This window comes from Polyodon spathula, chromosome 7, assembly GCF_017654505.1.
Source record: "Polyodon spathula isolate WHYD16114869_AA chromosome 7, ASM1765450v1, whole genome shotgun sequence".
Lineage (NCBI taxonomy): Eukaryota > Metazoa > Chordata > Actinopteri > Acipenseriformes > Polyodontidae > Polyodon > Polyodon spathula.
In genome coordinates this window covers 49,239,489-49,251,570 of record NC_054540.1, presented here as the reverse complement: position 1 = coordinate 49,251,570, position 12,082 = coordinate 49,239,489, and positions in this window count along the sequence as shown.

Sequence of the window (12,082 nt, the reverse complement as noted above, 5' to 3'; positions counted from 1 at the left end):
GTTTTACTCATGCGGGGTTGTTGGGTGTTTGGTGAGTAGGGAACAGGAGAGAGAGGAGGAAAAACCAAGGTGTCCCTTGCTATCAATTGTTATTACGTGCTGGTGGGACCAGCACGATACTTGTTTATCTAAACTCATCGTGTATATTAGTGTGTCTATCTGCTCACCGTTTGTTAAGTGTTAGTCGATTTTTGTTTGTCTATTTATTTTGACGTAAAGTGCCATGTCCTGTGTCTTCTGTTTGTTTAAACCTTTTATTTTCAATAAACCGGCGAAAGCAAGCATCTTCATCATTTCACCTCATCTGTCCGTCTCTGTGTATTCATTTCCTGGTTCTGACGTCTCCACTCAGCCGTCTTTGTGACACGTGGTTTCCTGCGTGGGATAACAGTGCCTCCAAGTGTCAGACCAGGAGAAGTGTTTTTGTGAAAAAAAAGGACAAAGATGGGAAAGAACGGCAGAAGGCTGCAGCCACAACACCAGCCGGAGGAAGAGCAGCCCGGAGGTTGCTGCTGCGCTGTGCCTGGGCATTCTAGCACCAACTGCCTCTGGTACCCCCTCGGACAGCTACCCTAACTATGCCGCATCTGTGGAGGTGAGCACTATGTGGCCCGCTGCCCTGTCCATCAGGAGAGGGAGCAGCAGGGGTCACCTCAGCAACCGTAGCAACAGCAGGAGGAGGCCGGGGATGATGGCTGGGAGGTTTTTTTAAAGAAACTCGTGGCAGAGTTATACCCTGGCTGTGGGGCTTATGGGCACCTCTTGCGCCCAGATGGGGGGACCATGAGCGTCCAGCGCTCAGGAGGGGGGACCATGAGCGTCCAGAGCCCAGACGGGGGGACCGCGAGCGTCCAGCGCCCAGACAGGGTGGGGTGGGTGGGGGGGGTGGGGGGGGTTGGATTGCCGCAGAGACAACTGTTTTTCCAACAACACCAACCAGCAGAGAAAGAATTCCTGCTGGTGTCCCCTTTCCGAGGCAGAGGGGAGAGCCGCACCAGTCCCCTGCCAGAGAGGGAGAACTGTTTCCAACAACACAACCAGCAGAGAAAGAATTCCTGCTGGTGTCCCCTTCCGAGGCAGAGGGAGAGCCACACCAGTCCCCTGCAAGAGAGGCAGAGCCGCATCGGTCCCCTGCAAGAGAGGCAGAGCCGCACCAGTCCCCTGTAATAAGGGTAGACTACACGTCGCTTCCTACCTCCGCCGCCAGGAGACTACACGTTGCTCCCACCTCCGCTGCCAGGAGACTACACCCATCTGCCAACTCCATCAGCAGGAGTCCCTGTCCACCAGAGTAGGGTGAATGCCTGCTGGGTCCCTTTCCACCAGCAGAGGATGAATGCCTGCTGTTATCACTTCCCCCACCAGCAGAAGATGAATGCCTGCTGGTATCACTTCCCCCACCAGCAGAGGATGAATGCCTGCTGGTATCACTTCCCCCACCAGCACAAGGAGAGGAGCTGGAGCTGCCTCTGCCTCTATTACCATCAGGGGGAAAGGAGCAGGAGCCGCCTCTCCTTGCACAAGAAATAGTACCAGGACTTGATGCTGGCATTCCTCAGCAATCACTACATAGTCTGCTGAGGGGAGCACAGCGGAAAACAGACCGGCCGAGGTGGCTGAGAAGAGGGCCAACGCCCGTCCCCCAGATTGTCATGACTCCCTGTCTTCCTTCGCCCAAGGATTCCTGCCACGCTTTGCCCAAGGATGCCTGCCTGGAATCGCCTGGGGTTGCCTGTCGCTTCGCATCGCCTGGGGTTGCCTGTCGCTCCGCATCGCCTGGGGTTGCCAGCCGCTCCGCATCACCTGGGGTTGCCAGCTGCTCCGCATTGCCTGGGGTCGCTGGAACTGCTTCGCCAGGGGTTGCAGTCGGCTCTGCTTGGCCGCAGGGGTCAGTGTGGCTGGAGCCCCACCAGAGGGAGCTGCTGGCTATGAAAAAGGGGGGAGAGGTCAGGAGACCACCAACCCCAGCAGCAGTTTCGCTGCCGGAGATCTTGGAGGAGGTCTGGAGACCACCAACCCCAGCAGCAGTTTCGCTGCCGGAGAACGTGGGTGAGGTCAGGACACCTGCTCCCACTGCAGCACTTTTGCTGCCGGAAGTACTGTGGTCAGAGCCCCACCAAGGGGAGCTGCCGGCTACGAAGAAGGGGGGAGGTCAAGAGACCACCCCCCAAGCAGCCTTTCCGCTGCGAGGACTACCCCGGCTGGAGGAGCCAGACTGGAGACTATTAATGTCTCTGCTGGTGGCATCTCCGCTGTCAGCGGGGAAGCTGCTGGCATTGCCACCAGTAGCAGAAGAGTGGCAGGAGTATGCCACCCCGCTGTCAGCATTGAGGCTGACAGCCTTACAACCTGTGGGCCCCTTGAAGCCTCTGGTCCTGGCCCAGGACTTTGTGCCTGACTTTTGGGCTTTTAAGGGGGGAGGTGGCCATTGAGGCCATGTGTGCTTTGCACGGGGGGGAGGGGGTATATGTGACAAAGTGCCCGACCATGTGTAAACGGGTCTGTGTTTCACGTGTGTTTAAAAATGTATAATTGTATTTAGGCACAGGATTTTACATCACTTCACGTGCATTTAAAGTGTTTCATATGTGAGCATGAGGTTGCACATAATTAACTCACATGCTGTGATTTAAGTGGATAATTAATTGGTAATTGAATCCCAGCACAACAGTATATATAGTTGCACGTTTTACTCAAGCGGGGTTGTTGGGTGTTTGGTGAGTAGGAAACGGGAGAGAGAGGAGGAGAAACGATAGTGGAGTTTGATACCAATTGCTATTACGTGCTGGTGGGACCAGCACGATATTTGTTTATTTAAACTCACCGTGTTTGTTAGTGTGTCTATCTGCTCACCGTTGTTAAGTGTTAGTCCATTTTTATTTGTCCATTTATTTTGGCGTAAAGTGCTGTGTCCTGTCTTCTGTTTGTTTAAACATTTTATTTTCAATAAACCGGCACAAGCAAGCGTTTTCATTTTTTCACCTCAACTGTCCTGTCTCTATGTATTCATTTCCTGGTTCAGACATCTCCACTCAGCCGTCCTTGTGACAGACAGGTACATGTACATGTATACACTGTTCATTCTGAAAGTCATTCTTATAAAAGTCAATGGTGATATCTATAGTACATATCGGTGTTTAAAGCTACAGTAAAGATACTATTTACAGTATACTTTAGTTAGTAAAATATTTCTTCAGAAAAAACACAATTTGTGCTGAAGTTCTCAGAAAGAGCAGTGTCATCCGTGGTGATTAATACATGGAAACAGAATGACAAATATTTTGCAGTGTCTTATCAAAGGCCTGATCAGATGTACATTAAGAGAAACTGCAGCTGAACAAACTAAAACTGTTTAAAGCTTCCCAACAGCTTAAACTGAGGTTGTAATAGTCCACTTAAAAGTGTTTGACACTAAAAGATTAGTCCAAAGTGTTTGAGAGATTGAGTGTGAACACTGCTTGGTATCTTGTGAGCCTGCATTTAAACTGTATGGGGAATTTAACAGGAGGGATAGGCCTTGGTGAGAGAGGCTAATACATGTTTTTCACGTCACAATTTGAAAAAAAAAAACACAATTTTTGTTCCTGGGTAGTAAGTGTTATTTCCCAATTGCTTATGCCTCAAAAGTATAGAAATGGCTATTGTTCCCCACAAACTTTGCTTTTGTGACAAGGACAGTGATATTTTGAAATTTACCTATTTCCAATGAGAAAACGGGCGAATTTGTGTCTTTTCGTTCACATAAAGTCAGAAAAAAACAACACATAAATCCAAATTAACATGTATTTATACTAAAGTAATACAAAAATGACTACAAAAGATTTAGAAGTGAGTAGTTTATCGAGATTTACGATTATACTGTAAATCACTTTCATGAATCAGCCCCTAAATGTAGTCTCCCATCATGTTCTCGTTATACTGTCCTTGGTAGCGGCGTTCAAAGTCCAGTATATCCTGATGGAAGCGCTCACCTTGCTCCTCCGAGTACGCTCCCATGTTCTCCTTGAATTTATCAAGATGAGCATCAAGGATATGGACTTTGAGGGACATCCTACAGCCCATTGTGCCGTAGTTCTTCACCAGAGTCTCAACCAGCTCCACATAGTTTTGGGCCTTGTGATTGCCCAGGAAGCCCCCAACCACTGCGACAAAGCTGTTCTAAGCCGCTTTCGCCTTACTAGTGAGCTTCTTGGGGAATTCATTGCACTCCAGGATCTTCTTTATCTGTGGTCCGACGAAGACACCGGCTTTGACCTTTGCCTCAGACTGCTTAGGGAAGAAGTCTTGAAGGTACTTGAAGGCTGCCGACTCCTTATCTAGAGCTCTGACAAATTGTTTCATAAGGCCCAATTTGATGTGCAGTGGTGGCATCAGCACCTTCCGGGGGTCCACCAGTGGCTCCCACTTGACGTTGTTCCTCCCCACAGAGAATTGGTCCGCTGTGGCCAGTCCAGCCTGTGGTAGTGCGCCTTGGTTTCCCTGCTGTCCCAAAGGCAAAGATAGCAGGGAAACTTGGTAAAACCGCCTTGGAGACCCATCAGGAATGCTACCATTGAAGCCTCTTGATGCCATCTCAGAAAAATGCAGATATGTATCCACTTAGGCAGCTGGAACTAACCTGAACTGGTGGGCCTAAGGCCCCTGTATTTCTACTATTTATATTACTGGAAAGTTCTAGCAAGTTCTAGAAGTTACTTCAAGTTTACTCAGCACTGAATCTATCTGGAATGTTCTGGAAAATAGGTAAATTTCAAAATATCACTGACCTGGTTACAAAAGCAAAGTTTGTGGGGAATAATAGCCATTTTCTATACTTTTGAGGCATAAGCAATTAGGAAATAACACTTACTACTCAGGAACACAAAAAAAAAAAAATTGTTACACAGTGTAATTCAAGCTTATGAACAAAGGAGCTGGTTTTCAGCTCCCCTTATATACAGATGGCCAGCCCCAAATTGACAATCAGTTAATCAGTTTGGGAATGGCCACTTCCCACTCATGTTTTTCCAGGGCTGGGCTTTTGAACCCATCCCTGCCAAATTATCAAATTACTAAAATATAACTAACTTTATTTACAAATACAAAACCCAGACAAAACACACTCAGGCCTTTCCATACACCCACATCTCCATCTTTATTTACAATTATTTTTAAAGATATGGGGCCTGATATTCGAAAGGTTTGCGTGTCGCCAATGGCCGTTGTGCCGAAATTGTGCCAAGTTGCCATATTCAAAACGTCCTTTTGCGCATCACAATCCATTCTGCACTGTGCAGACAGTAAATGTATGCATCACGCAATATGGGGGGAGTGGCCAACAATATGCGTGATCCTGGTATATCCGAAGGCATGCGCCAAGCACAAAACCGGGTTTGTGATGTGCAGAATAAGGATTGTAAAAGGACTGCATTAACTCTGCGCACACTACCATTCCAGCACTGACTACAAACAGGCAAAAATGGGAAATGTGGGTAGCCTGCAGCGTGTCCATCGTCATGTGGATGTGAATGATGCAAGGCACACCCAGCAACAGCAACCCCGACATAGGCGAAGATATGCTGAAAGGGTGTACCGGCCTTGGCAGACATATGAGGCGCTCAGCAATGAGCAAATCGTATCCAGGTATCATCTCGACTCATCTATGCCACATGCTGCATGTTGACCTGGCCAGAACAAACCTGCGCAGTCATGCCTTGTCTGAGCAATTGGTAGTGTCTGTCTGTATGTGTATCCTGGCTACCCGGACATTCCAGAAGGTAGCAGGTGATACAATGGGGATCATTCAGTCAGCCCTGTCCTGCCACCTTGACTGCTTCATAAACGTGTTGCTGGGGGATGTGCTGAGGAACATATTAAATTCTCCAGTACCAGAGCAAACAGTGAGGAGATAATACAGGGTTTTTTTTTTATGAGGTTGTGCACCTGCCGCGCGTGGTAGGTAAATTGATTGCCCCCCTATTGCTATCCGGATACCTGTTCCAGTTGTCCTGTTCTATCAGGATTCCAGTTGTATTCGGAATAGTGGGAAATTTGAATAGCTATTCCATGCCATGTAAACAGGGTATTTCGAATTAATCCGTCCGTATTCTGGATACTAGTATTCCGAAAAAGTGATACCGAATACCCACTTAGTATTGGGATACTATCGGAATAATAGCCCTTGTAGACACCTGTCGCAAAGACGGCCGGAGTGGGTGACATCAGACCAGAGCCAGGAAATAAGTAACAGAGAGGTGGAGTTTGGTGGAGCTGAGCGAATGCTTTCGCTCAACATTTAATAAATAAACAGAACTGAAAATAAAAAGGCTGTAACAAACAAAAATACACAGGACACGGCACTGGTAGCCAAAATGAACAGACAAACAAAACAGACCATACAGACAAAACACGGTGAGCATATTTTAACGATTATTATTATTATTCTCTTTACCTCCGCCTCCAATCCCGTTCTCCACTCACCAAACACACAACTACGAGTGGATAAAAACATGCTGCTTTTATGCAGCTGTACCGAGACTCGACTGCTAATCAATCATTCAATTGGAATCGCGGTACAACTGCACATGAATTAATAAAGTGCAATTCCCCGTAATCACATATTACATTTTACTTGCATGTGAAGTGCTGTGCAATCCTCATGCCTAAATACAAATATACATTTTAAACACCTGTGTTACACAGACCCGTTTATATCCCATGTACCAGTGACAATAGACCAATATTTAACACACCACATGCAACATATAACAGAAAATACTCACAGGGGCGGGAACTTTGCCACATATACCCCCCCGTGCAAAGCACACATGGCCTCAATGGCCACCTCCCCCCTTAAAATCCCTAAAGTCTCGCTTAAAGTCCTGGGCCAAGAACAGGGACTTTAAGGGGTTGATGGGCAGCAATGTTGCCAGTAGCCAGGCTGCTACTGGCCATGCTGTCAGCAGACACGCTGACAGTGGGGCGAATCTCTTCTCCTGCTGTACCACTGGCAGCGGAAATGCTGCCAATGGTGTGGCTGTCAGAAGACGTGCTGACATCTCCCAGACTGAAAAGCTGCTGGGGTTGGTGATCTCCAGACCTCTCCCAAGATCTCTGGCAGCGAAACTGCTGTGGGGGAAGGTGGTCTTCTGACCTCTCTCCCCTTTATAGCCGGCAGCTCCCTCTGGGGGGACTCCAGCCCCCAGAACTCCTGCAGTGAAACTGCTGCGGGGAAAGGTAGTCTCCTGACCTCTCCCCTCTTTATAGCTGGCAGCTCCCTCTGGGGGTACTCCAGCCCCCAGAACTCCTGCAGCGAAATTGCTGCGGGGAAGGATGGTCTCCTGACCTCTCCCCCCTTTTTCATAGCCGGCAACTCTCTCTGGTGGGGCTCTGGCCACATTGACCCCTGCGACCATGCAGAGCTGACTGCAACCCCTGGCGAAGCAGTTCCAGCAACCCCAGGGATTGAGGAGTGGCTGGCAACCCCAGGCGATGCGGAGCGACAGGCAACCTTGGGCGATGCCAGGCAGGCATCCTTGGGCGAAGCGTGGCAGGCATCCTTGGGCGAAGTGTGGCAGGAATCCTTGGGCAAAGCATGGCAGGCATCCTTGGGTGAAGCGAGGCAGGCATCCTTGGGCAAAGTGAGGCAGGGAGTCAGGACAAGCTGGGGTGCAGGTGTTGGCCCTCTTTTCTGCCACTGTGGCCTGGCGGTTCCTCCCCGTGCTTCCCTCAGCAGCCTATGCAATGGCTTCCGAGGACCGCCAGCATCCAGTCCTGGTCCTTCTGGTGAAGGGAGAGCCAGCTCCTGCTCCTCTCCCCGTGATGATGATGGAGGCAGAGGCAGCTCCAGCTCCTCTCCTTGTGATGGTGGGGGAAGTGATACCAGCAGGCATTCATCCTCTGCTTGTGGGGGAAGTGATACCAGCAGGTATTCATCCTTTGCTGGTGGAAAGGGACCCAGCAGGTATTCACCCTCTGCTGGTGGATGGGAACCCAGCAGGCATTCACCCTCCTCTGATGGAGGAGGCAGAGGCAGTTCCTACTGCTCTGCTCCTGCCGATGGAGGTGGCGGAGGCAGAGGCAGCTCCTGCTGCTCTGCTCCTGCCGATGGAGGTGGCGGAGGCGTGTAGTCTCCTGGCGGTGGAGGTGGGAGCAACGTGTAGTCTACACTTGTTACAGGGGACTGGTGCAACTGTCCCTCATTTGCAGGGGACTGGTGCGGCTCTCCCTCTTGCTCTGGAGACAGAGGTGGGGCCTCTCCCTCTGGCGCTGGAGAGGGCAGCAACTGCTCCTCTCCCTCTGGTGCCAAAGACTGCTCCTCTCCCTCTGGCTCTGGGGGCAAAACCAGCATGCATTCTTCCTCTGCTGGTGGAGAGTTGGGTGGTGGACGCTCTGCCTTCCTCTTCCCATTTCCCCTTCTCTGCCTCCTCCTCCCCTTCCTCTCCTGGGCAAATTCATCCTCTCCCTCTTGGTAGGGGCAGTGCACCACCGGGTGCCTGAACTCCCCACAGGCATGGCACCAGCGTTGGTCCTCTAGACCACCGAGGAGGTCCTCCAAATCCTGGCAGCCATCTCGCCAGCTCCAGCCTTCATTTCTTTCTTTTTTTTTTTAGTTTTTTAATGAATTTTTTGCAGTTCCTGCTCTAGTCTGCATCTAGGGGGTGCTGGTAATTTCCTGGCAGTGCAATTTCTTAAAGGGGCTCAGAGGCTTCGTCGTCCCATGAAAAGTATGGTCCCCCAGTGGGATCTAGAACTGGTACTGTGGGCCATTATGGGTCCCCCATTTGAGCCCATGGCGTCAGCTTAACTGCGCCCTGTTTCATTGAAAATGGCATTTTTAATAGCCATTACGTCTGCCAGACGAGTAAGTGAGCGTAATGATCTCTCCATTGATGACACATGTATGGCTTTCACTGGAAGTGACTCGCGAGTTACATTAAGAATACCAAAGGTGGTATCCCAAATACCAAAGGAGGTATCCTCATTCCATATTAACCAATCAGCGGTTTTGGAAACATTCTGACCTCCCCCGCACGAGTCATAGGAGCACCGTAGACAACACAAGCTATGGCCAGTTCGGGCTCTGTGCTGTTATTTGGAAAGGACGGCATCCTGGAGACAGTCCAACCAGCTGTTTATCTGCTATGGGTCCCGTTCTAGAGATCAGGCCCTATTGAAGCAACATCTAGCACACTGGGTGACAGATGCGATACGCTTGACGTATGAACAGATGGACTCCCCGTTACTGGGGGACATTACGGCCCATTATACCAGGGGCCAGGCAACTTCGTGGGCTTTCCTTCATGGCACCTCCTTAGATGAGTTATGCAATGCTGTTACATGGACAGGCAGTCAGATGTTTGTGCGTTTTTACCACCTTGATGTTACAAACTGAACAAGACCCTCTCTGGGTTCTAGAGTTTTGCAGGCAGCATGCCCTTAGGCGTCATGTGGGCTCTGCGGCTATCGCCGTGGGGCTGTACTATCAGTAATCTGGAGCCACGACAGCTTTGGTACAGCTTTCCCATTCGGTAATGGTTGCATTTCGAATTGAAAGGGAACGTTAGGTTATTGCCATAACCATGGTTCCCTGAAAAGAGAATGACAACCATTACCCTTTAAGGTCGTGTCCCCAGATGACCTCTGTTTTCGAAAGAAAATGGCGATGTGCTACCGTGAGCATGTCCGTCTTCAACATGAGGTGGGATGGACTCCCCCCTCATAGCAGGGCCCTGATAGGGCAGTTTTTGTATATATGCTCAGTGATTGACGGTCAAAGAGGCTTTTCCCATTCTGTAATGGTAGTCATTCTCTTTTTAGGGAACAAGGGTTATGGTAATAATCTAACGTTATCAGTACATTAATTTGAAAACTCGGTGCCTAGCTATGGAGTCAATTGTGTATTTGAATGGTCCATATGTATGTGTGCACGATATATTGTGTGGTCTTGTCTGCTGTCATATCGGTACATACTGTGGCAACACCAATGAGAGCAGCTTGTAGTATTACTAATGGTGACTGTCCATCATTCTGCATTCTCGCTTGACTGTTGTGTGCAGTTGCTATATTGGTAGGGAATGCGCAGAAAGTTTAGCGAGGGGATCGCGCGAAGATCGGCCCGGTAGGTAATAACAAAATTTGGGGGGGATGAAAACTACACACACACACACACACACACACACACACACACACACACACACACACACACACACACACACACACACACACACGGAGACAAAAATGAAGCTAGTAATAGAGTTTTTAAATTAAATTAATCATTCTTTAACATTTTCTGCATATTTTTGCTGCTTTACTCCTTAGATGATGAGAGGTATTTGTTGTGCACTTTCAAAGTTACTGATAGGGAACCAAAGCAGCCACTCTTTTGCTGATTGTGGTGAACTATTGTCAAATAATGAGATGGTGCCATCACATTTTCACTGAGAAAAACGATTATAATGCACAAGGTTGCTGGTACACCTGGTGGTCCCTGCTGGAAACAATGGTACTGGAGATGAAAAGGTTGAAAACCATTGGTTTAGACAGTTTTATGTTTTGTATGGATTTTTTTTTTTTTTAGCATTTTATTTTGTTCAAGCTCAGTGTGCTGTTTACAGCTTTCTTTTACCACTGAAATTGGATTAATTTACAATCCCTTTAAAATACTTTCTCCTGGTGTTGCCATTTTGAGAGTATCACACTGCCACTTTCTGTCTCTTTCTGTCTTTCTCTCTTGACTTGATGTCTCTTTTTACCGATGTGCTTTTCTTTCTTTTCTCTGTTAACTAATCGTATTGGCTTCACGGAATGTGATGTCATCCAGAGAGTCACATGGCTCTTGGGCAAGTCTCAGTCAAAAACTGTAGTGGCTCTATATATATGGAAATGGGTATGCACATTCTTGTTGCAAACACATTAAACGCATTCTTGTTACACTCATTGCCCCAATTACAGTACTGCATGAAAAATAAAACATAAACTATCGCACATTGCTGTTCGAAATGTATTTGGTCATTGTATAATAATCCCAAACAGCTGCATAATGCCACACTGCTATATTCAAAATCACTGTTCTCAAGCATCTCTTCTGAGCCAAAAAAAACATGACTTCTGCATGTACCCTCAATGTACTCTGAAACTTACCAGGGCATTCCCAATGAAGTGTTGTATAAGGTATATTACCTCCATGTGGAAACACACTAGTCTGTGTGACAAACATGGTCCCTCTAATTTTCCATAAGTAATGTATGTTTTTCATTCCTTTTTGCTTGCCACTGTAACTGTTTCTGTTTGGGTGTTTTTGTTGTTTCTGTATACCTGTGGCAAAGTGGCTGCTGATTGTGAACAGGTGAAGAGGTGATGCAGTGCAGGAATAATAACAGAGAGACAAATGTTTGGAAAAAGAACATTTTATTTGTAAATCCTGGTCTGGCGATAAAATAATAGTCTCTGGCTATACACATCAATGTGTAAAGAAAGGAGAACAAATGACAGGGATTGCTGCGTTAATAATAAACACACGTTATCTGCCCCACAATAATACTTGCCACGGTCATACACGTTATCTGCCCCACAATAATACTTGCCATGGTCACCAGTCCAGGTGAGTGCAGTAGTGCTCGTGGTGGGTGATAACAGTTATTTATCGTGACTGTGCTGGCCCAAGGCGACAGCTCCAGATACGAGGTAAGCCATCTGGTGGTTTACTAACAGACAAAAAACAAAACACTCAAGAAGGTATTCTTAAAACATTGGTTTATTTCAGCAGTGGTTACTGCATCTCTCACAGTTCTTCAGGTTCAAATTCACGAACCAAGAGAAGGAACAGATTATGATTCTCCGTCCCCCTTATATGCTGTCACGTATGATCCCTTGGTAAACGAGTGCAGCTGTCTTTACAGTCTGCGGCTGCTACATTATTTCCCTTTGAGATCGATACGTTCTTGCAACAGAGTCTCGCCTTTTTCCAGACTGACCGACTTGCCGACCCGAGGAAAGAACTACAAGTCAGCCCATACAAAGAACTCTGTCCTTGCTTAGTGCCCTCACAGGTCAGGAGTTAGATTTAGAACTAACGTTCATTATATTTCTGTCACAATACCCC